Source organism: Miscanthus floridulus, chromosome 9, assembly GCF_019320115.1.
Source record: "Miscanthus floridulus cultivar M001 chromosome 9, ASM1932011v1, whole genome shotgun sequence".
Lineage (NCBI taxonomy): Eukaryota > Viridiplantae > Streptophyta > Magnoliopsida > Poales > Poaceae > Miscanthus > Miscanthus floridulus.
This window is the reverse complement of record NC_089588.1, coordinates 61,039,335-61,062,957: the sequence shown is the minus strand read 5'-3', so window position 1 is coordinate 61,062,957 and position 23,623 is coordinate 61,039,335. Positions and strand designations below refer to the sequence as shown.

Here is a 23,623-nt window from a genome sequence, read left to right as displayed (position 1 = left end):
GATCAATTTTGTTGAGGAAGAAAATGCCGTGCAAGAAAATGTTGTGGAAGAAAATATTGACGAGTTATATATTGTTAATCAAGCATCACTTATATATGAAATTAAACATAATTCCATTCGAATATATATTAAGTAGTGAACCTTTATGTTTGTATGTAGCCCTCTAGATCGACATCATCAAAATCCAGAAATATACGAGGCCCGACCAAAAAGTTGGAGGGACGCTACATAATCTCAGTAGTCATTACCAGTACTGACGAAGTGCTTCTGCCAAAACATAATGCCAAGAAATTCATAAATCACATAGTTTCTTGTTAGGGACAAGCTCCCAATCAGCGCTCATGAATAGAAAATGAAGAAGGAAGATCCTCAGATCAGTTATGTGAGTGATAGAGACAAGAGGATTCTTTGGAACAAAATTACTGCACATTTTGAGCTACCAGGAGATGAAAATTTAAAAGAACTAGTTAAGAGTTGGTCTCTCAAGAAGATAGCCAAACAATACCAGACCTAGAAGAAGACCATGTACAATAAGTTTGTCAAGAAGAATCTGACTCTAGATTTCACTGCTGGCCCATACAAAAAGTTAAGGGCCCATTAGGATGAATTTGTGGGCTACAAGAATTCAGAAGAGGCAGGGTGAGGCATGGGTGAAGAATCAAGAGAATGTGTGACAAAAGATATACCATCATAGAATGGGAACAGATGGCTACAAGAGTACCATTGCCAAGTAGGAACTATGAACGCAACCTTGGTTGCCAAAGGGATCACACCTCTTACCTTGGATTGGCCTAAACGCTCCAGGACTTAGTTTTTTGCGCATGGGGGATCACTCAACCCAGAGACGGGGGCCTATATTATTGGTGAAACACTTCGAACAGCTGCACAAAGACTCTTTAATGCTATAGATGCTTCTACCCAAGGTGAGTTCTAGCCCAACCAAGACAAGGATGAGCTGACATATTCCCTCGGGAATCCTGAACACCCAGGGTGAACATGAGGCCAAGGGTTGATGTCATGTGCACATTTTATTTTACTTAGTACATGTTCAGTGTAATTAATGAGTTATGCTTGCGTATAAACATGTAGCTTTCACTGGATACTGTTGGTCATCGATGTTTCCAAAAGTCATATAAAAATCTTGAACTCATTGACAAAACCCATAGCAGAGTACCAAGACATGATAGATATTCTCTAGAGGTAATTTTGGTCTCGCACACTATACCTCTTACGCCATTTTGTTGATATCATGGTGTTGGTATTTATTAACTTGTCACTTGTTTTAATAGCCACTTATTATAAACCTATATCTCCTAACATTACTTTACTAGGTTGTCATCCCTAGTGATGATACTAGAGATGCTTGTTGGTACTATATAGCATTACTACTAGAATAATACTAAGAAGTTCTTTATTAATTTATGTGACTAGGAAGAATAGATAATATATATATATATATATATATATATATATATATATATATATATATATATAATCTACAAGCGCACAGATAATAGACCATTGTAGCACTTCACCCGAGAGTATTTCAGGTATCGTTATTTATATTTTTAGCACAGGGAAGGTCTGGCATGGATATGTATTGATAACCTATACTATTGATAGAGAAATAAACCATAACAAATGTTCTACTCATAACAGGGATAAGTTATAGGATAAGATATATGATAAGTATTGATTAATAATAATGATAAATTACTCAGAATACTCCGATATATGGCATTAGCATGGCCAGGTAGAATATTAGTTGAATAATTCCTATGTCATTCTTAATTACAATTCAAAGCATATATTGATTAGTGCAATTATACCTAGTAATCATTATTAAGATTATTGTCATATCTACACATAAGGGATATTACTAAGGAAGAATAAGAAAGAGCTTGTTCTTCCTTCATAACCGGACCCTACATACACCTATATTCAGGGAGTGGACTACAAAGGACTCAATAGGAGTGTCACATCCACGAACTACCACATGACCCGGAATATAGGGTGTATCAGGAGGTAAACAACGTATAAGCACCACGCTTACACAATGTCGACCACCCACCCAACTATACTAAACATTATAACAAAGAACATAAATAAGATGAATACTAATATTGTCATAACAATTGTAGCTAACATATAAAAGTAATGGAGATATAAAAGAGAGGGGGTACAAAGATTATACCAAACCACGCTCTTGACACGATTGGGAATCCAAGCGAAGCCTGCTTGCCTCCCTCTAGACCTAGCCTAACTAGTGATGCCTAGAATATGATGGAGCTCTGAGGATGATCAGGGTTTTTGTCTTCTCAAATGACTTGATGACTGGGGTTATGCCTGAGGGGTGGCAGGGGCTGGTATATAAAGGCTGGAGCATCCAACGTGAACCCTTGGATTAAACCAACTAAAAGGACAGCATAGATGCAATCTAGGAGGTGGTGGAGAACCGACATTGCAACGCGGAGGCTAACATTGGGTCCTAGGGGCTGACCGGCATACAGGTGGGGCCAGCCAACCCCACCTGGCAGCCTCTGCCTCTTTGCCTTGGCACAGAGTCCTCTCGAGTCTTCTAGAGTCTTCTGCTGTCTGTTTCGCTATGGATAAGTGCGATTAAATCTGACATGTAGGTCCACCTTGATGGTTTTCTGAATAAACCCTGCAGAAAATACAGATTCACCAAAACTCATGGAATTTGTTAGTTTAAACCCCTAAACCTTCATTGGTGATTATATTTATGCCCTTATGCATGTTATATTAATGGTTTATAATGGTTATTAAATGCCATCAATAAACTCCCACAAGCTTAACCTTTGCTAGTCCCTTAGCAAAGCTCAACTTTGTAAAAAGGATCAAGAGTTACGTCGATGCTTTCACTCCTCAAAACTACACATGCATTCAAACAAGAATTATCCTCTAGATTAGAATAAACCAATCTGACTTTCAAACTTACCCATATTACCTTCAACCATGGGGCTTCTTAGACTTCACTTGGGTCTTGAGTAATTGAAAGACAGAACAATCAAGTCAAGCACTATGTCTTAAGTTCTTTGCTCAACCATTATTCTAGAGTTTTTATAGATTTTCAAAATAAAACTTAGAAATTCCATTATATGACACTCTCAAGTCTCTCAATATATGTGGTATTTGTGGATCCTCACCAAAGACAGCAAAGATGTTATGCCTTTTTTTCTCTTCCTACAACTAAAGCTTATATGGAGTTCATAGGTAGGGAGAAAGCATAAAAGAGCATACTTGCAATACATATATTGTAAAGTCAAACCTCAGATCCAAAGAAAGTTGAGTCATACAATCAAATCAAGATGTGCATGTGTATGGATGAATGTGGTGGATATATATGGTGGCTAACCTAATTCTACTATGCTCCTTGAAAACATATCTCTTTTTTGAAACTTAGAAACATTTGCTAGAGAATAGGGGCTATCTTATTCATCTCTCTTTCTTTTTTTAGATGAGCATCTAACTACCTATTGTTTTCAATATCTCAGATACTTTTGTGTCCATTTTTTTCAATTTTTTTATGAATAACTTTTGCATAGCCCCATGCCTCTTTTATGCAACAAAACTTTTGAGAGATAGCCACAAGAACTTGGAGCATTTATTTCGCGGAAATTCCTATCAAGAATATTTTGGTGTTTACTCCCAGTGTAGGAGTAAAACCTTTTTGGGTGGATCTAGATAGAATGGCATGTTGTTGTGCCTACCCCCAGTGTAGGAGTAGTGCATATTTGGGTGGTGTGTGCATGATCTTGATTTTAATGGCATGACAAACCTCTCATAAGGGTCAATAAAGCTTGACAAAACTCAATGCAATGCACGTAGCATATATATTGAAGTTTTCCTAATCTAAATATCATGTATGGCTTTGGTAGGAATTCAAGCTTTGTCATATAGGAGCTCATCATGTAGGATTTTCATATTTTTCATAAGATAAAGCTCTAGAACTTTAGTATCACTTGGAATAAGATAAACAACAGCTCAAACCTTCTCATATCATATCCGTCAATTACCTAGACTTAAATCAAGCATATGCTACCCACAAGTTTCAAGTTTAGAGTAATTTCTTACATCAAAACAGTTGTATCCAAAACTTGGGAGAATTCAAGGCCGAAAACTAGGTACTTGAAAGGAATTACGATAGAGCAACTATTCATCATTTCCATTGCAAGAGATTATCCTCAGAGTCCATTTATTTAGCTTCTTAAAAACAAAAAACTAGACACACGCTTTTTATTTTGTTTTCATTTTTAGGATCACACCTTACTATTATATATATGGCTAATACAAATATAAATTTTTATTTTGCTTTTAGTTTGTTATGCATCTTTTTATTTCATTATTATTTTTAGCAACTATATAGCAAACTTAAAAATAGCAAATGAAAAGAAATACTTAGCTAGATACATGGGGATGCTCCTCCCCCAAGCTGGATGTTGTTGTGGTCTTTCTTAGAGTGAGTCTACCAACATAAGTCTTTCTCATCCGTCCAGAAGTAGGGTTCCTTGTGCAGCGGGTGTGACAATGACTCAAAAAAATATTCTTCGGATGGTTGGCTTTACTCTTGATCATCCAACAAAATACTCCTACAAGAACACCAAACCTCGAGGCACTAAAAGAAAATATGCATATATATATATATATATATATATATATATATATATGCATATATATATATACACCACAGTGAATATTCCCGTGGGTGTTTACACACCATAAAATTACTCATGTGGGGCTTAGGATTTTTATAATGTGATGATATACAATAATGAAACTTTTTATCTTCCTTTTCTAAATGCAATGCTAATGTAGATAAGTAAATATGCTAAAGTGAAAAGAATTCATGCAATGCTAGAAAGTAAATATGGATAACTACCGATGTTACCTCACGGCCAGGGTTTGGATTTTTGAGTCCTCCGGACAGAATTTGATTGGAGAAAAATCCTTTACTCTTCGGGTGCATCATCCGGTCTCAACGATGGAGACCTAGATGGCTGCACATCTTGTGACGGTGTCTCTGATGGTGATGTCACCTCCTCTTTCCATACCTGCTTGGTTCATGGACTTGACTTAGGCAGAGTAGGTTCATCTTTCACAGGTTGTTAAGGTTCCTCATCTTTCTCCCAACTTTTCTTTGGGGATTGATTCTTTTGGTTTCGGGATGATCAACATCTCCTCCTAGAGTAGGACTTCTTCAGTTGCTCATAAGTGGTACAACTATTGAAATAACATCATACATTCTCTCTAGGGAATTGGAAGTGGACTTGTCTAGATCCGACATAGATGATCGCATTGGTAGTGTTGAGGAATGGTCTTCCAAGGATGATGGACATATTATCTTCTTCTTCACCATGTCTAGAACCATGAAAATGGCAGGGGCAAATTGATCATGTATTCTTACCATAACATCTTTTGCTATTCTCTCTGGGAATCTAATTGATTGGTGTGGCATCTACAATTGCATATATGTAGGGAACAAATGTTCATCACCAAATAAGTATTCATACTTTACCTTGGACATTATGTTAACACCCGATCCAATGTCGTGGAAGGTCTTGTGGAATATTCTTTGATCAATGGTACACTTGATCATTGGTACTCCTAGATCATCCTTCTTAGCAAGGAATGGTTAAGCGAGGAGGTGGTCATACTTTGATCTGACTGTGTTGATCATGTTGATTGATTCTTCTTGTGACTGCCTGGTTTTGTTCTTCCACCTTCTCCTATTGTTCTTCTTCTTGGTCACTGTTGTCTCTTCAGGCAAGTATGACATTTGTGGATGTCCAGGAGATTGCAAGATACGATTCTTGAAAGAAAACTTCTCCTTTCTATCCTTGATTGTGAAGCAAATCTTGGCACTATCCACGTAGATGATGGCTTTTGCAGTGCTAAGGAAAGGTTGGCCCAAAATAATGGGTGCCCTTACATCTCCACCTGTTTCCAAAACAACAAAGTCTATGGGAACATATGATTGTCCTACTCGAACAATGGCATCTTCAAGAACTCCCTTGGGGTAGTAGAGTGACTGATCTGCAAGCTACAAATGCATATTTGTGTACAACAAAGTATCTCCATTAATTTGATCATAAATCACCTTAGGCATGATGTTGACACTTGCTCTGAAGTCACAGATAGCTTCTTGAAAAATGTGAGGTCCAATGGCGATGGGGATAATAGGTCTTCCTAGAACGCTCTTCTTTTCTGGTAAGGTATAATCTATCCACCTTCCCATCAATGGTTGTATACAGTAATATGCTGCATTGTGAATATCGACAAGATTTGTAGTTTCTAGATCTTTTGGTTGCCTCAAAATCTTACCATTGTCGGACGGAGGAACAGCAGCAGCCAGCTGAGCTATTTGTGATTCTATCATTTTATTAATGCTTTGCTGATTTTTAAAGGTAGAATCAAAGCTATCCATTCTATTATTTATGTTCTCTAGAATTTTATTATAGGTAGCTACCTTTCTAGATAATCCCTCCATAAGGTTGGATTGGCTAGCAATTAATTCTCTCAAGGGTGGTTGATTGAAATTATTAAAATTATTACCTTGATAGTTACCTTGGTAATTACCTTGGTAGTTTGGTCTCTGTTGCTGAGTCCATCCCTGATTCTGCCAAGGACAAAAGTAGTAGTTGTTGTTGACAAAGTTCATATCCTCATGGGTTTTAGGACAGTTGCTCCCTGAATGCCCAATGTTTTACACACTTCACATGTCATTCGAGAATCATGAATGCGCATAACTTCTTGCTTCTCATTGACTCGATCTTCGAGCTTGTTGATCAGTAGGTCCATCTTGGTAGATAGCATGTCTACCTCCTTGAGTTAATGCATACCTCCACCTCTCTTGTAGGTTTGAAGACGTTCTTCATTCCAACCTTGGTTGGAGGCCATCTTCTCCACAAGAGTTGTTACAGCTGGTATGGTGAGTGATAGGAATGCACCTCTAGCAGTAGCATCCATAGTCTCATGGGTACTGTTGGTCAACCCGTGGTAGAAATTATGCATGAGTAGCCAATTCTCCATCCCATGATGAGGACATTCCGCAATGTAATCTTGAAAGCGTTCCCATGCCTTAGGGACATATTCATCATGTTATTGCTGAAAGCTTGAGATTCTCCCACGTAGAGCATTGGTCTTACCTATGGGAAGGAACTTTACTAGGAAGGCAGTGTAGCATTGCTTTGCCTTCCCCAAGAGTGAGAATGGGAAGAGGCAAAGTAATATGGCATCTTGGGTTACTCCTTTGATGGTGAAAGTGCTGCAAATCTCCAGGAAGTGTTGGGGATGTGCACTCGCAACTTCATGTGCCTTTCCATAAAATTGGCTTGCTTGCACCATGTTGATGATGGCTAGCTTGAGCTCGAATCCATTATCTCCAACATTGACTGTTAGTCCAGTACGAATGCTGGCCATAGTTGGAGCAAAGAATTCATAGAGAGTCCTATTAGCCATAGCTTCAAATTCAGGTATTAAGCTTCGCCTTATCTGGTTGTCTTTAGACTCTAAAGCTAAAACTTTCTTGAGTTTAGCCTTAGTCCTTTTAAGTAATGCTTTTGGATCTTCAACGTAGTTTGTCGGAAGGTCAAAACCGGTCATACATTACCCTGCATAAGATACACAAGTAGATAAAACAAGGGTAAGCCTGTTTGAGCAGAGGTCAATGGTTTTCCTCGATCACATCAATAAATATAAGTTTATCAATACTTCCTTTGCCTAGCTACCTTCCCCGGCAACAGCACCAGAAATGCTTGTTGGTATTTATTAATTTATCACTTGTTTTAATAGCCACCTATTATAAACCTATATGTCCTAACATTACTTTACTAGGTTGTCATCCCTAGTGATGATGCCAGAGATGCTTGTTGGTACTATATAGCATTACTACTAGAATAATAATAAGCAGTTCTTTATTAATTTATGTGACTAGGAAGAATATATATATATATGTGACTAGGAAGAATATATATATATATATATATATATGAAAGGAATCTGCAAGCGCACAGATAATATACCATTATAGCACTTCACCCGAGAGTATTTCAGGTATCGTTATTTATATTTTTACCATAGGGAAAGTATGGCACGGACATGTATTGATAACTTATACTATTGATGGAGAAATAAACCATAACAATGTTCTACTCATAACTAGGGTAAGTCACAGGATAATATATATGATAAGTATTGATTAATAATAATGATAAATCACTCAGAGTACTCCTTTCTATGGCATTAGCATGGTCAGGTAAAATATTAGAGGAATAATTCCTAAGTCATTCTTAGGTACAAGTCAAAACATACATTGATTAGTGCAATTATACCTAGTAATCATTGTTAAGATCATTATCATATCTACACATAAGGGATATTATTAAGGAAGATTAAGAACAGAGCTTGTTCTTCCTTCATCATCGGACCCTACGTGCACCTATATTCGGGGAGTAGACTACAAAGGACTCAATGTAAGTGTCACATCCGTGAAATGCCACATAACCCGGAATATAGGGTGTATCTGCAGGTAAACAATGTATAAGCACCACGCTTACACAATATCGACCACCCACCCATGGATCCTTAGAGTGAGCGCTATACGAACTTATGCATGAACATGATAATAATCCAACTATACTAAGCATATAATCAAAGTAGACGATGAACATTATAACGAAGAACATGAATAAGATGAATACTAATATTGTCATAACAATTGTAGCTAGCATATAAAAGTAATGAAGATATAAAAGAGAGGGAGTACAAAGATTATACCAAACCACACTCTTAACATGATCGGGAATCCAAGCGAAGCCTGCTTGCCTCCCTCTAGACCTAGCCTAACTAGCTATGCCCTAGAATATGGTGGAGCTCTAAGGATGATTAGGTTTTTGTCTTCTCAAATGACTTGATGACTGGGGTTATGCCTGGGGGTTGTAGGGGCTGGTATATATAGGCCGCAACGTCCAACGTGAGACCTTGGATCAAACCAACTTAAAGGACAGCGTAGAGATAGTGGGCCCTAGGGGCCGACTGGCCGACTGGCCCCACCTGGCAGCCTCTACCTCTCTGCTTCGGCGCGGAGTCCTCTCGAGTCTTCTAGAGTTTTCTGGTGTCCGTTTCGTTGTGGATAAGCGTGATGAAATCTAACATGTAGGTCCACCATGATGGTTTTCTGAATAAACCCTGTAGAAAATAAAGATTCACCAAAACTCGTGGAATTTGTTAGTTTAAACCCCTAGACTTTCATTGGTGATTATATTTATGCCCTTATGCATGCTATATTGATGATTTATAATGGTTGTTAACTACTGTCAACACATGGGGAATAACTGCATTTATTTATTTTCTTTGGTAGTGCTCGGGTAAAGTTCATTGCGAAACACCATGGTGATTGGAAGGTGCCTCTGGATATAGTCCAATACCAAGTAAGTATTATCAAGGTCCCTGCATCTTTATTTAGTTGAATTCATTATTACCATGCTTCATTAGTTGATAAATTGTTTTCTTTAAACTGGTGTTTGATGCAGGAAAAGTGGAACAACTTATGTGGATACTATGTTTGCGAGCTCCTCATGTTGTACTCATTGAAAACAAGTGAAGAGTACCTCGAAGTACGTAAACAATATACACAATTATTTATTATCATTGTGTTGATATATATACACACTAATCATATATATTCATACTTTTCTTTCATTCGAATTGAAACATGAATGTTGGAAGCAAATGGTCAGACGAAATGACTAGATAAAAGCAATTAAAGAGTCATTAGCAGGATTTATTAATGACCATGTCTTAGATCCCAATGATGAGTACTACTATGACAAAAGAAAAGTATTTCCTAGCCATGACGAAGATTATGATTGAATGTAATCCCAAGGACAGTACAAGCTTTTGTTAGCTTATGTACATATTCCATGTACAAGCTTTTAAAATATTTGTATAGTTTCATACATTTTAATTTGTTATTTATGTATAATGCTCGAACAAAAACTTATACGTATGGATGTATATTAGTAGCGTAGAATTCATATAAGAAAAGCTAATTGAAACAAAAAAAGAATTAAATTGAAAAGAAACCATAAAAGAAAAAGGAAAGAAAAAGGAAAAAAAGTACATTTTAATATATTAGGCTATTTGTTAGTCAAAGACATTTCTAAATACAAATCTAATGTAACTATTTTTGTAATACAAACTTTTAATACATTAGGCTATTTGTTAGTCAAAGACAATATAGTATGAATTTTGAAATATGTGTATGCCTTATATTCGGGGACGGAGGGAGTAATAAAGTATGCAGTGTCTCTATGGCCCTTCACTCTTTCTCGTGGCAGTACAAGTTTGAGAAGCATATGTAAACACGATGTAACATTTGGTCCCAAGGCAAATTGGAATGTGTATCAACATTATAGATAAATCTCTAAATGGACGTGCCATATACAACTTAGAGTAACGCGCTTCTAGGCATAGTATAGGAGTCCATTCAATGAATTGGAATGCATGATCGTGATCATTGAATCACTGTTTGAACCACAAGTTGTCCAGGTGATCACGCAATAAGCTTAAGTACGATTGCAACACACGAATATGTTTGCTAGTAAGTATTAAGGACAACAACTATTTTGCATAGTTTTGCCTCCATGTAATGACACAAGAGGTCCCTAGCAGCGTAACACGCCCTCTCATCGCCTAAGTGGATTGCTAGAAACAGTGAGCTTCAAGTAAGTTGGCGGCATGCTCGTTTAATCAATTGCATGGCATTGACAAATTCAGTGACCGCGTGTATATATATCAGTACCCACACCCAACCAAATCTAGTGTAGCATAGCGAGGGCAGCTCGGATGATGGTTCATCCTAGTTGGTGGGTGTGGGCATCATATATGTCAGCATGGTTTCCTAGGGTGACAATAGCACGAATGTGAGACACGTTTATGTAGATTATCATTGTAGAGGTTCATGTCGCTATGGGTATGGGTTATGGTCTTGGAAAGAGGTGGTGGTAGCAAAAGCTAGGTGGCATGGAGCTTGGTTTGGCATGACACCTAGGCATAGGGGGCAGCGTTGTAAGGATCATGTGCCCATGCTCATATCTTTTAGCGTTGGTGTTGAGATGCAACACAAGCCTAGGACTAACATGTGTGCTTACTATGTGTTAGACATGTTCTAATAGGTATTAAGGATGCAAGATTAAAGTTGATCAAGATCCAAGTTAAAACAAAGAAGAAACAATGAAGATTCCCTATCGAAGCATTCACTGGATCACTTGATCACTACTAGATCATACGGTGGGGTCCAATAAGGGTGTGTTTGGTTGGTATGCTCCACACATCCTACATGGGTGGAGCTATATAAAGCTGAGCAAAAAGTTTGTTTGGTTGGTTGCATGTTTGCATGAGCGAATGCAATTGCATGAGTGGATACACATTGGTGGGATACACCCAAATTGAGCTTCAGTGCTAGGCTAGGCTGAGTGGATACAAGATGAGGGTGATGGGACACAACCTCACTAAACACCTTCTTTTATGAAATATGGTTCCACTCAGCTTGCGTCCCCTCAACCATGAAATATGAAGCAAGTCCCATCCATCCAACCAAACACACCCTAAGTTGGCCAAGAAAATAGTGCCCACAAGATGATACGGTGAAAAGAAGAATCACCCGACAGATCATCCGGTGCACATCAAAGCGTTGGCATAGTTGAAGACCTAGAATATCAATGCCACTAGATGATACGATGTAGCATAGGAGCAACATGACATCGCATCCGGTCAACATTAGAGGCATGGCAACGTCAAGACCAGCAATTGATTACCGCGCTAGATGATTGTTGACATTTCTTAGCGTTGCTACTAAGAACAGAGTTTTAAATCTAGTCCCTAGCGACAGCGCTAGAAATGCTTGTTGGTATTTATTATTTTGTCACTTGTTTTAATAGCCACCTATTGCTTACCTACATCTCCTAACATTACTTTACTAGGTGGTCATCCCTAGTGATGATGCCAGATATGCTTGTTGGTATTACCTAGCATTACTACAAGAGTAGATCGTCACTATTTTATGTGACTAGAAAAAATATATATGAATATATGAAAGGAATCTGCAAGCACACAGATAATTATACCATTGTAGCACTTCACCCAGGAGTATTCCAGGTATCATTATTTATATTTTTACCACAGGGAAGGTCTAGCATGGACATGTATTGATAACTTATACTATTGACGGAGAAATAAATCATAACCCATGTTTTACTCATAACAGGGGTAAGTCATAGGATAAGATATATATATATATATATATATATATATATATATATATATATATATATATATATATATATATATATATATATATATATATATATATGATAAGTATTGATCAATGGTAATGATAAATCACTCAGAGTACTCCTTTCTACGGCATTAGCATGGTCAGGTAGAATATTAGAGGAATAATTCTTAAGTTATTCTTAATTACAAGTCAAAGCATACATGGATTAGTGCAATTATACCTAGTAGTCATTTCTAAGATCATCTTCATATCTACATATAAGGGATATTACTAAGGAAGATTAAGAATAGAGCTTGTTCTTCCTTCATAACTGGACCCTATGTGCGCTTATATTCAGGGAGTGGACTACAAAGGACTCAATGGGAGTGTCACATCCGCGATCTATCACATGACCTAGAATATAGGGTGTATCCGTAGGTAAACAACGTATAAGCACAACGCTTATATAATGTTGACCACTCACCCATATGGTACCTTAGAGTAAGCGCTATATGAACTTATGCATGAACATGATGATAATCCAACTATACTAAGCATATAATCAAAGTAGACCATGAATATTATAACGAAGAACATGAATAAGATGAATAATAATATTGTCATAATAATTGTATCTAGCATATAAAAATAATGGTGGTACAAAAGAGAGGGGGGTACAAAGATAATACCAAACCATGCTTTTGACAAGATGGGGAATCCAAGCGAAACCTTCTTGCCTCCCTCTAGACCTAGCCTAACTAGCTATGCACTAGAATATGGTGGAGCTCTGAGGATGATTAGGGTTTTTGTCTTCTCAAATGACTTGATGACTAGAGTTATTCCTAGGGGGTGGTAGGGGCTGATATATATAGGCCGGAGCGTCCAATGTGAGCCATTGGATCAAACCGACTTAAAGGACGGCGTAGATGCAACCTAGGAGATGGTGGAGAACCGACATTCAAAGGAGAGGCTAACATGTGGGCCTAGGGGGAAGAGCGGCCTATAGGTGGGGCCGGTCGGCCCCACCTGGCATCCTCTGCCTCTCTGCCTCGGTGCGGAGTCCTCTCGAGTCTTCTGGTGTCCGTTTCGCTGTGGATAAGCACGATTAAATCTAACATATAGATCCACCTTGATAGTTTTCTGAAAAAACCCTATAGAAAGTACAGATTCACCAAAACTTATGGAATTTGTTTGTTTAAACCCCTAGACCTTCGTTGGTGATTATATTTATGCCCTTATACATGTTATATTGATGGTTTATAATGGTTGTTAACAACCATCAACAAACTCCCCAAAGCTTAACCTTTGTTAGTCCCTTAGCAAAGCTAAACTTAGTAAATGGATCAGGAGTTTAAAGATTTTTTTGAACATCGACGCAACTCCTTAAAAGTACACATGCATTTAAACAAGAATTCTCCTCTAGATTAGAATGAACCGATCTGACTTTCAAACTTACCCATATTACCTTCAACCATGGGGCTTTTCAGCCTTCACTTGGGTCTTGAGCAATTGAAAGACTGAACGATCAAGTCAAACACTATGTCTCAAGTTCTTTGCTCAACAATTATTCTGGAGTTTTTATAGATTTTCCAAAATAAAACTCAGAGTTTCTATTATATGACACTCTCAAGTCTCTCAATATATGTGGTATTTGTGATCCTCACCAAGGCAAAAGTGTAGCACCCGGTTTTAATAACAAAAGCAGATACGCACCATATATGAGCCCAGGAAGTCAAATTTCACATATAGCTACAAATAAGGGGTAATATCAAAAGACAATGCTCAATATATCACGTACTTAGTATAAAGGATATAACCTTCTACAACAAACAGCGGAAAGACAACTCTGATCTTCTGGTGAAGACTCCAACTTCACAGGGACATCTAACTGGTTGATCACAAGCCTAATTCCTCCAAACTCTAGCAATCTGGTACCCATCTGGGATTTTTATCCAAATAATTGAAAAATAAAGCAAGCGTAAGTACATGTCATACTCAACAAATATAACATGGGGTTCATGAGGCTCAAAAGGCTGACACTAGTTTAACTACGATTAGCTTTTAATTGTCACAATTTTAGCATAGGAGTAGCAACAAGTTTATCATAAGCCCATATAAACACATGATCAGGCAAACATGAATAATGAATAGCAAAAACACTAATCATTAGTGAGCATCTTTATCATCAGTATCATCAGTGTTCACCATCATTAACCATTAATGATCATCTATTCCGTAAGGGTCCAAGGCCGCTCGTGACTGTGAGCATGGCTGATATACCAGTTTTACACTCTATAGAGGTAATACAATTTCATTGTGAGTCGTGATTTACCCTTTCGCCCGAGGCGGCCAACCTCTTGACCCACTACCAAGGAAGGCCGGTAGGGTTCACTATGAAGCCTTTCAAAGGTTCGTCTAACAAGTTAGGGCCGCTAGGTTTCCTCATCAATAAGCATGAACTCCCCTCCAAGGAGTGACTGACAAAAGACCAAGAAACCAAAATTCACTCAACCTGGCAGGCAAGTCATACCTGTTGGAGCCCCTCTTGCGCCATAAAGATAACCACTAACAAACTAGAAAAGGTCCTTATACTGAGCTAAAGCCAGAGCCATGTAGCCCTCATAGCTATACTATAAGTCCTAGATGTTCGCTTACAGATAAGTCCTTAGGGAGAGGAATCTAGAGCACCATAAAAATAGTCCAATGCTCTAGCCCCCTTGTTCCATGTTGCTAAAAAGCATCTTTTAGTGATTATTGCATATACATTAGTCAAGTTACAAGATCATGGTTGTAGTTGAGCACTAGCATCATACTACCCAATGCAATAATCCATAGGAATCAAGGTACAGAGTAACAAAGTACTAGGAAATTCCTAGTGGTAATCAAGGTAGAAACATGCATATGATTAAAATGATAGTAAGGTGAATAGGACAACAAGGAAGATCCCATGCTATACTTGCCTTAAAACTCATATCCTTCTTCTATTGAATTATAACCTCCAAAGGACTTCTTCTAGATCACCAACTTCTTTTATGTCACGAACGCAAAGCTCACCAACTGGACACAATCATAAAGCACCACACAAGCATCCATGCAATCATACACAAAGCAAACAATAGATCTAAATTAGAATAGTACACCAAACATAAAATCAAGATGAAAAGTTTGTAAAACAAATCTACGTCTTGCTACAAACACACATACGCTAAAAGCACTCTAATCGGAGCTATAACAAAGAAGTAATGAATTAAACAAGATTTCCTTTAATAAAATAATAGATTAAATCTAACCTTGAATTTCAAAACTTGAAAATATATTTAATAGTAGCTTGAACATGTAGATTACTCAATTACGAATCTGATGCAACTTAAACGGGTCAAATCGAAGCTAAAACAGAGATTTTATAGCTAAAACAAGATCAGTGCCACTTCTGTAAATAGCTGAAACTTGATTTTAGAACTTAAATTAATAAAATCAGATTTTAAACTAAGCTAGGGATGGCGGGCATGATAAAGAAGAAGTATGGGGGTTCTTTAGAAAAAGTGCAGGGATGGTGGGTTCTAATCTACAAAAAACGAGGGCTCTTTTGAAAAACTGTCGGACGAAGGGGTACCGGCCAATCTCGGCCGTTGGATCAAGATAGAATGGCTAGGAACAGATCAGAGAGAGAGCGGACCGGCGTGGCCAGCGGCGAGCTTGGCAGTGGCGCCCATTGACGGCGACAAGTGGCGCACAGGGAACACGGCCTACGGGCCTCGATTAGAAGTGAGAAAAACACCAAAAAGTAGAGAAAGAAATGGTGAATCCAACCAAGCATCTTACCGAGAAGCAGAGTGGACGAAGGTGTCACTATGCTTGGTGAGGCGACGATGAACAACAGCGCTATGGTTCGGCGATGTTGTGTCGGCTCGGTGAGGTGGCTACGGCTTAGAACGGGATGGGGAGAGGCGTGGTGCGGGTGGCTGCTATTTATGGCCTAGGATATGAGTGGGACGCATGCCAAGGACAAGGCATGGCAGCGGCAGTGTCGGAGGTGGCGCGGCGAAGTCTGGGCAGTCATGCATTGGAGGGTGAAGACCCTACTAACAGATGGGGCCGAGGTGGCAGCGAGACAAGGCAGGAGGAGCGGAGAACGGTGCGGCTACGCTGGGCTGTCCTGCTGGGCTGCTATGGCGGGAACTAGGCTGGCCTGCTGGATAGAGGGGCAGGAACGGCCTGCGGCGGAGGGGAAAGGCCGAGCGGGGGAGCAGGACACGCGCTGGGTCAGTGAGGGGAGAGAGCAGGTGGGCCGCGAAGGAGAAATGGGCTACTCGGGCAAAAAGCCGAGAAAGGGAGAAGAAGAAAATAAAATTCCTTTTCTATTTTCTTAACACATTTTAAAATCCAATTTAAATTCAAACTTAAATCCTTTTGCAAATTTTGATCAAACCAAAGCATCACAAAAAATATGCAGCATCATGTATGCACATTCATGTATGTAGACCTTATATTTGATTTTAAATTTTAAATAAGTTGTCATTTTTCTAAATTTAAATGCTCACAAAATGCATAATTAAATCAAATTCACCTTTTTCAAAATAATACAATTTTTAGGGTGTTACAAAAAGTGATATTATGCCTTTCTTTCCTACAACAAAGGCTTATGTGGAGCTCATAGGAATATAGAAAGCATAAAAGAGCATACTTGCAATACATATATTGTAAAGTCAAACTTCGGATCAAAGAAAGTTGAGTCATACAATCAAATTAAGATATGCATGTGTATGGATGTATGTGGTGGATATATATGGTGGCTCACATATTTCTACTATGCTCCTTGAAAACATATCTCTCTTTTGAAACTCGAAAATGACTTTGCAAGAAAACATGGGCTTTCATCGTTTCTTCTTTTTAGGCGGGCATCTAAGTACCCATTGTTTTCAATATCTCGGACACTTGTCCATTCTTTTCTCATCTCTTTTTTTTCTTTTTCTCTCTTTTTTTATGAATAACTTTTGCATAGCCCCATGCCTCTTTTATGCAACAAAACTTTTGAGAGATAGCAACAAGAACTTGGAGCATTTATTTGGTGAAATTCCTATCGAGAATATTTTTGGTGTTTACTCTCTGTGTAGGAGTAAAACCTTTTTGGGTGGATCTAGATAGAATGACATGTTGTTGCGCCAACCCTAGTGTAGGAGTAGTGCATATTTGGGTGGTGTGTGTGATGTTGATTTTAAGGGCATGGCAAACCTCTCATAAGGGTCAACAAAGCTTGACAAAACTCAATGCAATGCAAGCATCATATATATTGAAGTTTTTCTAATCTAAATATCTGTATGGCTTTGGTAGGAATTCAAGCTTTGTTATACAGGAGCTCATCATGTAGGATTTTCATATTTTTCAAAAGATAAAGCTCCAGAACTTTAATATCACTTGAAACAAGATAAACAACAGTTCAAACCTTCTCATATCATATCCGTCAATTACCTAGACTTAGATCAAGCATATGCTACCCACAAGTTTCAAGTTCAGAGTAAATTCTTACATCAAAATAGTCATATCCAAAACTCAGGAGAATTCAAGGCTAAAAACTAGGTACTTGAAAGGAATTACGACAGAGCAACTATTTATCATTTCCATTGCAAGAGATTATCCTTAGAGTCCATTTATTTAGCTTCTTAAAAAACAAAAAACTAGACACACACTTTTTATTTTGTTTCCATTTTTAGGATCACACCTTACTATTATATATATATGACTAATACAAATATAAATTTTTATTTAGCTTTTAGCTTGTTATGCATCTTTTTACTTCATTATTATTTTTAGCAACTATATAGCAAACTTAAAAATAGCAAATGAATAGAAATACTTAGCTAGATACATGGGGATGCTCCTCCCCCAAGCTAGATGTTGTCGTGGTCTTTCTTAGAGTGAGTCTACCAACAGAAGTATTTCTCATCCGTCCAGAACTAGGGTTCCTTGTGCAGCGGGTGTGACAATGGCTCAGAAAAATATACTTCGGATGGATGGCTTTACTCTTGATCATCCTACAAAATACTCCAACAAGAACATCAAAACTCATTGCACGGATTAGGATAAGGGGTTAGCAGTCAGCCATTTAGAGATTTGTTGTCCTTGGGGGTTTAGTCAGATTTCCTAATTGGCAAAGTTCTAGCAAGATGTCTATTAAATATTATTGTATTTTCTTTTTATATAATGCAAAAAGAAAATTTGCATGCTTGATATATATATATATAAATATATATATGCATGATATATATATATATATATATTATGCCACCACAGTGAATATTCCCGTGGGTGTTTAGACACCATAAAATTACTCACGTGAGGTTAGTATTTTATGATGTAATGATGTAATGTAGTCATGAAACTTTTTATCTTCCTTTTTCTAAATGCAATGCTAGTGCAGAAAAATGAATATGCTAAAGTAAAAAATAATTCATGCAATGCTAGAAAGTAAATACGGATAACTACCGATGTTACCTCACGGCCAGGGTTCGGATTTTTGAGTCCTCCGGACAGGACTTGGCTGGAGAAAATTTCTTCACTCTTTGGGTGCATCATTCAGTCTCAACAATGGAGACCTAGATGGCTGCACATCTTGTGATAGTGTCTTTGATGGTGATGTCACCTTCTCTTTCCATACCTGCTTGGTGTGTGGACTTGACTTAGGCGGAGTAGGTTTATCTTTTACAACTTCTTTAGGTTCCTCATCTTCCTCCCAACTTTTCTTTGGGGATTGATTCTTTTGGTTTTAGGATGATCGGCATCTCCTACTAGAGCGGGACTTCTTCGGCTACTCATAAGTGGTATAACTATTAAAATAACAGCGTACCTTCTCTCCAGGGAATTGGAAGTGGACTTGTCCAGATCCGACGTAGATGATTGCGTTGGTGGTGTTCAGGAATAGTCTTCCAAGGATGATGGGCGTATCATCTTCTTGTTCACCCATGTCTAGAAACGTGAAGTCGGTAGGTGCAAACTGATCATGTATTTTACCATAACATCTTTTGCTATTCTTTCCAGAAATCAGATTGATTGGTCCACCATCTGCAATTGCATATATGTAGGGAACAAAGGTTCATCACCGAATAAGTATTCATATGTTACCTTTGACATTATGTTATCACCCGATGCAATGTCATAGAAGGTTTTTTGGAATATTCTTTGTCCAATGGTACACTCAATTGTGGGTACTCCTGGATCATCCTTCTTAGCAAGAAATGGTGAAGCGAGGAGGTGGTCATACTCTAATCGAAGTGTGTTGATCATGTTCACTGATTCTTCTTGAGGCTGCCTGACCTTATTCTTCCTCCTTCTCCTGTTCTTCTTCTTCTTGGTTACTGTTATCTCTTTGGGCAGGTACGGTGTTTGTGGATGTCCGGGAGATCGCAAGATGCGGTTATTGAAAGAAAACTTTCCTTCCTATCTTTGATTGTGAAGCAGATCTTGGCACTGTCCACGTAGATGATGACTTTTGCGGTGCTTAGGAAAGGTTGGCCCAAAATAATGGGTGCCCTTACATCTCCACATGTTTCCAAAACCATAAAGTCTACGGTAATGTATGATTGTCCCACTCGAACAATGGCATCTTCAAGAACACCCTTGGGGTAACAAAGTGACTGATCACATGCATCTAGGTTATTATGTTGGTTCTCCACCGCCTCCTCGGTTGCATCTACGCCATCCTTTAAGTCGATTTGATTCAAGGGCTCACGTTGGATGCTCTGGCTTATATATATCAGCCCCTGCCCCCCTGAGGAAAGCATGTCATTTGAGAAGACAGAAAACCTAATCATCCTTAGAGCTCCACCATATTCTAGGGCATAGCTAGTTAGGCTAGGCCTAGAGGGAGGCAAGCAGGCTTCGCTTGGATTCCCAATCTTGTCAAGAGCATGGTTTGGTATAATCTTTGTACCCCTTGTACCCCTCTCCCTTTTGTATCTCCATTACTTTTATTTGCTAGTTATAATTGTTATGACAATATCAGTATTCATCTTATTAATGTTCTTTATTATAATGTTCATGGTCTACTTTGATTATATGCTTAGTATAGTTGGATTATCATTATGTTCATGCATAAGTTCATATAGCGCTCACTCTAAGGATCTATGGGTGGGTGGTCGACATTGTGTAAGCATGGTGCTTATACATTGTTTACCTACGGATACACCCTATATTCTGGGTCATGTGGTAGATCACGGATGTGACACTCCCGTTGAGTCCTTTGTAGTCCACTCCCCGAATATAGGCGCATGTAGTGTTCGATTACGAAGGAAAAGCAAGCTATGTTCTTAATCTTCTTTAGTAATATCCCTTATGCATAGATATAACTATGATCTTAGTAATGATTACTATGTATAATTGCACTAATCAATGTATGCTTTGACTTGTAATTAAGAATGACTTAGGAATTATTCCTCTAATATTCTACCTGACCATGCTAATGCCATAAAAAGGAGTACTCTGAGTGATTTATCATTATCATTGATCAATACTCATCATATATATATCTTATCCTATGACTTACCCCTGTTATGAGTAGAGTATTGGTTATGGTTTACTTCTCCTTTAATAGTATAAGTTATCAATACATGTTCATGCTAGACCTTCCCTATGGTAAAAATATAAATAACAATATCTAGAATACTTTCGGGTAAAATGCTACAATGGTATATTATCTATGCGCTTGTAGATCCTTTTCATTCATATATTTATTTATTCTTCCTAGTCACATAATTAATAAAGAACTGCTTAGTATTATTCTAGTAGTAATGCTATGTAGTACCAACAAGTATCTTTGATATCATCACTAGGGATGACAACCTTGTAAAATTAGGAGATATAGGTTTATAATAGGTGGCCATTTAAAAACAAGTGACACGTTAATAAATACCAACAAGCATTTCTGGCGTTGTTGCTAGGGACTTGATTTAAAACTCTGTTCTTAGTAGCGACGCTAAGAAATGTCAACAAGCATTTTTGGCGCCGTTGTCGGGGAAGGTAGCTTGGCAAAGGAAGTAATGATAAACTTATACTTATTGATGTGATCGAAGATAACCATTAACCTCTGCTCAAATAAACTTACCCTTGTTTTATCTACTTGTGTATCTTATGCAGGGTAATATATGACTAGTTTTGACCTTTTGACAAACTATGTTGAAGATCCAGAAGCATTAATCAGAAGGACTAGAGCTAAACTCAAGAAAGTTCTAGCTTTAAAGTTGGAAGACAACCATATAAGGCAAAGCTTAACACCAGAATTTGAATCCATGGCTAACAGGACTCTCTGTGAATTCTCTGCTCCAACTATGGCCAACATCCGTACTGGACCAACAATCAATGTTGGAGATAATGGATTCGAGCTCAAGCCAGCTCTCATCAACATGGTGCAAGCAAACCAGTTTTGTGGAAAGGCACATGAAGATGCGAGTGCACATCTCCAACACTTCCTGGAGATTTGTAGCTCTTTCACCATCAAAGGAGTAACCTAGGATGCCATATTACTTCATCTCTTCCCATTCTCACTCTTAGGGAAGGCAAAGCAATGATTCTACGCCAACAAAGATAGAAATACTACATGGGATAACTGCTCCACTACCTTTCTAGCAAAGTTCTTTCCCACAAGCAAGACCAATGCTCTGCGTGGGGGAATTTCAACCTTTCAACAACAACATGATGAATCTATCCCTGAGGCATAGGAATGCTTTCAAGATTACATTATGGAATGTCCTCATCATAGGATGGAGAATTGGCTACTCATGTAGACTTTCTCCCATGGGTTGACCAACAGCACCCGTGATACTATGGATGCTACCGCTAGAGGTGCATTCCTATCACTCACCATACTAGCTGCAACAACTCTTGTGGAGAAGATGGCCTCCAATCAAGGTTGGAATGAAGAACGTGTTCAAACCTACAAGAGGGGTGGAGGTATGCATTAACTCAAGGAGGTAAACATGTTGTCTGCCAAGATGGACCTGCTGATGAAGAAGCTTGAAGATCGAGCCAATGAGAAGCAAGAAGTCATGCATATTCATGATTCTCGCATGACATGTGAAGTGTGTGGAAACATTGGGCATTCAGGAAATAGCTATCCTGAAACCCAAAAGGATGTGAACTTTGTCAACAACAATAACTACTTTCATCCTCAGCACAATCAAGGATGGAATCAGCAACAAAGGCCGAACTACCAAGGTAATTACCAAGGTAACTATCAAGGTAATAATTTTAATAATTTCAATCAACCACTCTTGAGATAGTTAATTGCTAGCCAATCCAAACTTATGGAGGGATTATCTAGAAAGGTAGCTACCAATGATAAAATTCTAGAGAACATAAATAATAGGATGGATAGCTTTGCTTCTGCCATTAAGAACTAGCATAGCTTTAATAAAATGATAGAATCACAAATGGCTCAGTTGGTAGTTGTTGTTCCTCTGGCCAACAAAGTAAAGATTCTGGGGCAACCGGAAGATCTAGAAACTCAAATGCTATTGATATTCACAATGCAACATATTACTGTATACAAAAATCAACGAGAACTTGGATAGACTATACCTTGCTAGAAAAGAAGAGCGATCCAAGGATACCTGTCATCCCCATTGCCATTGGACCTCACATTTTTCAAGAAGCTGTCTGTGACTTCAAAGCAAGTGTCAACATCATGCCTAAGGTAATTTATGATCAAATTAATGGAGATACTTTGTTGTACACAAATATGTATTTGCAGCTTGTAGATCAGTCCCTCTGTTACCCCAAGGGAGTTCTTGAAGACGCTATTATTCAAGTGGGACAATCATATGTTCCCATAGACTTTGTAGTTTTGGAAACAGGTGGAGATGTAAGAGCACCCATTATTTTGGGCCGACCTTTCCTAAGCACTACAAAAGCCATCATCTATGTGGACAGTGCCAAGATCTATTTCACAATCAAGGATAGAAAGGAAAAGTTTTCTTTCAAGAATCATATCTTGCAATCTCCTGGACATCCACAGACGCCATACCTGCCCAAAGAGATAAAAGTGACCAAGAAGAAGAATAACAAGAGAAGGAGAAAGAACAAAGCTAGGCAGCCACAAGAAGAATCAGTCAACATGATCAACACACTCCGATCAGAGTACGACCATCTCCTCGCTTCACCATTCCTTGCTAAGAAGGATGATCCAGGCGTACCCACGATCGACTGTACCATTGGACAAAGAATATTCCATAAGACCTTCTACGATATTGGGTCGGGTGTCAATATAATGTGCAAGGTAATGTATGAATACTTATTTGGTGATGAACCTTTGTTCCCTATGTATATGCAATTGCAGAT

General features: G+C 38.3%; 2 non-coding genes across 2 annotated transcripts; one reads left to right on the top strand and one right to left on the bottom strand.

The window, feature by feature from the left end:
* Positions 1-7,048: 7,048 nt before the first annotated feature.
* LOC136484435 (small nucleolar RNA R71) lies at positions 7,049-7,157 on the top strand. The gene has a single exon (XR_010765956.1). It is a non-coding gene; the product is annotated as a small nucleolar RNA R71 (small nucleolar RNA).
* A 14,785-nt stretch (positions 7,158-21,942) lies between these two features.
* On the bottom strand, positions 21,943-22,049 carry LOC136484432 (small nucleolar RNA R71). Its single transcript, XR_010765953.1, has one exon. It is a non-coding gene; the product is annotated as a small nucleolar RNA R71 (small nucleolar RNA).
* Positions 22,050-23,623: the final 1,574 nt, after the last annotated feature.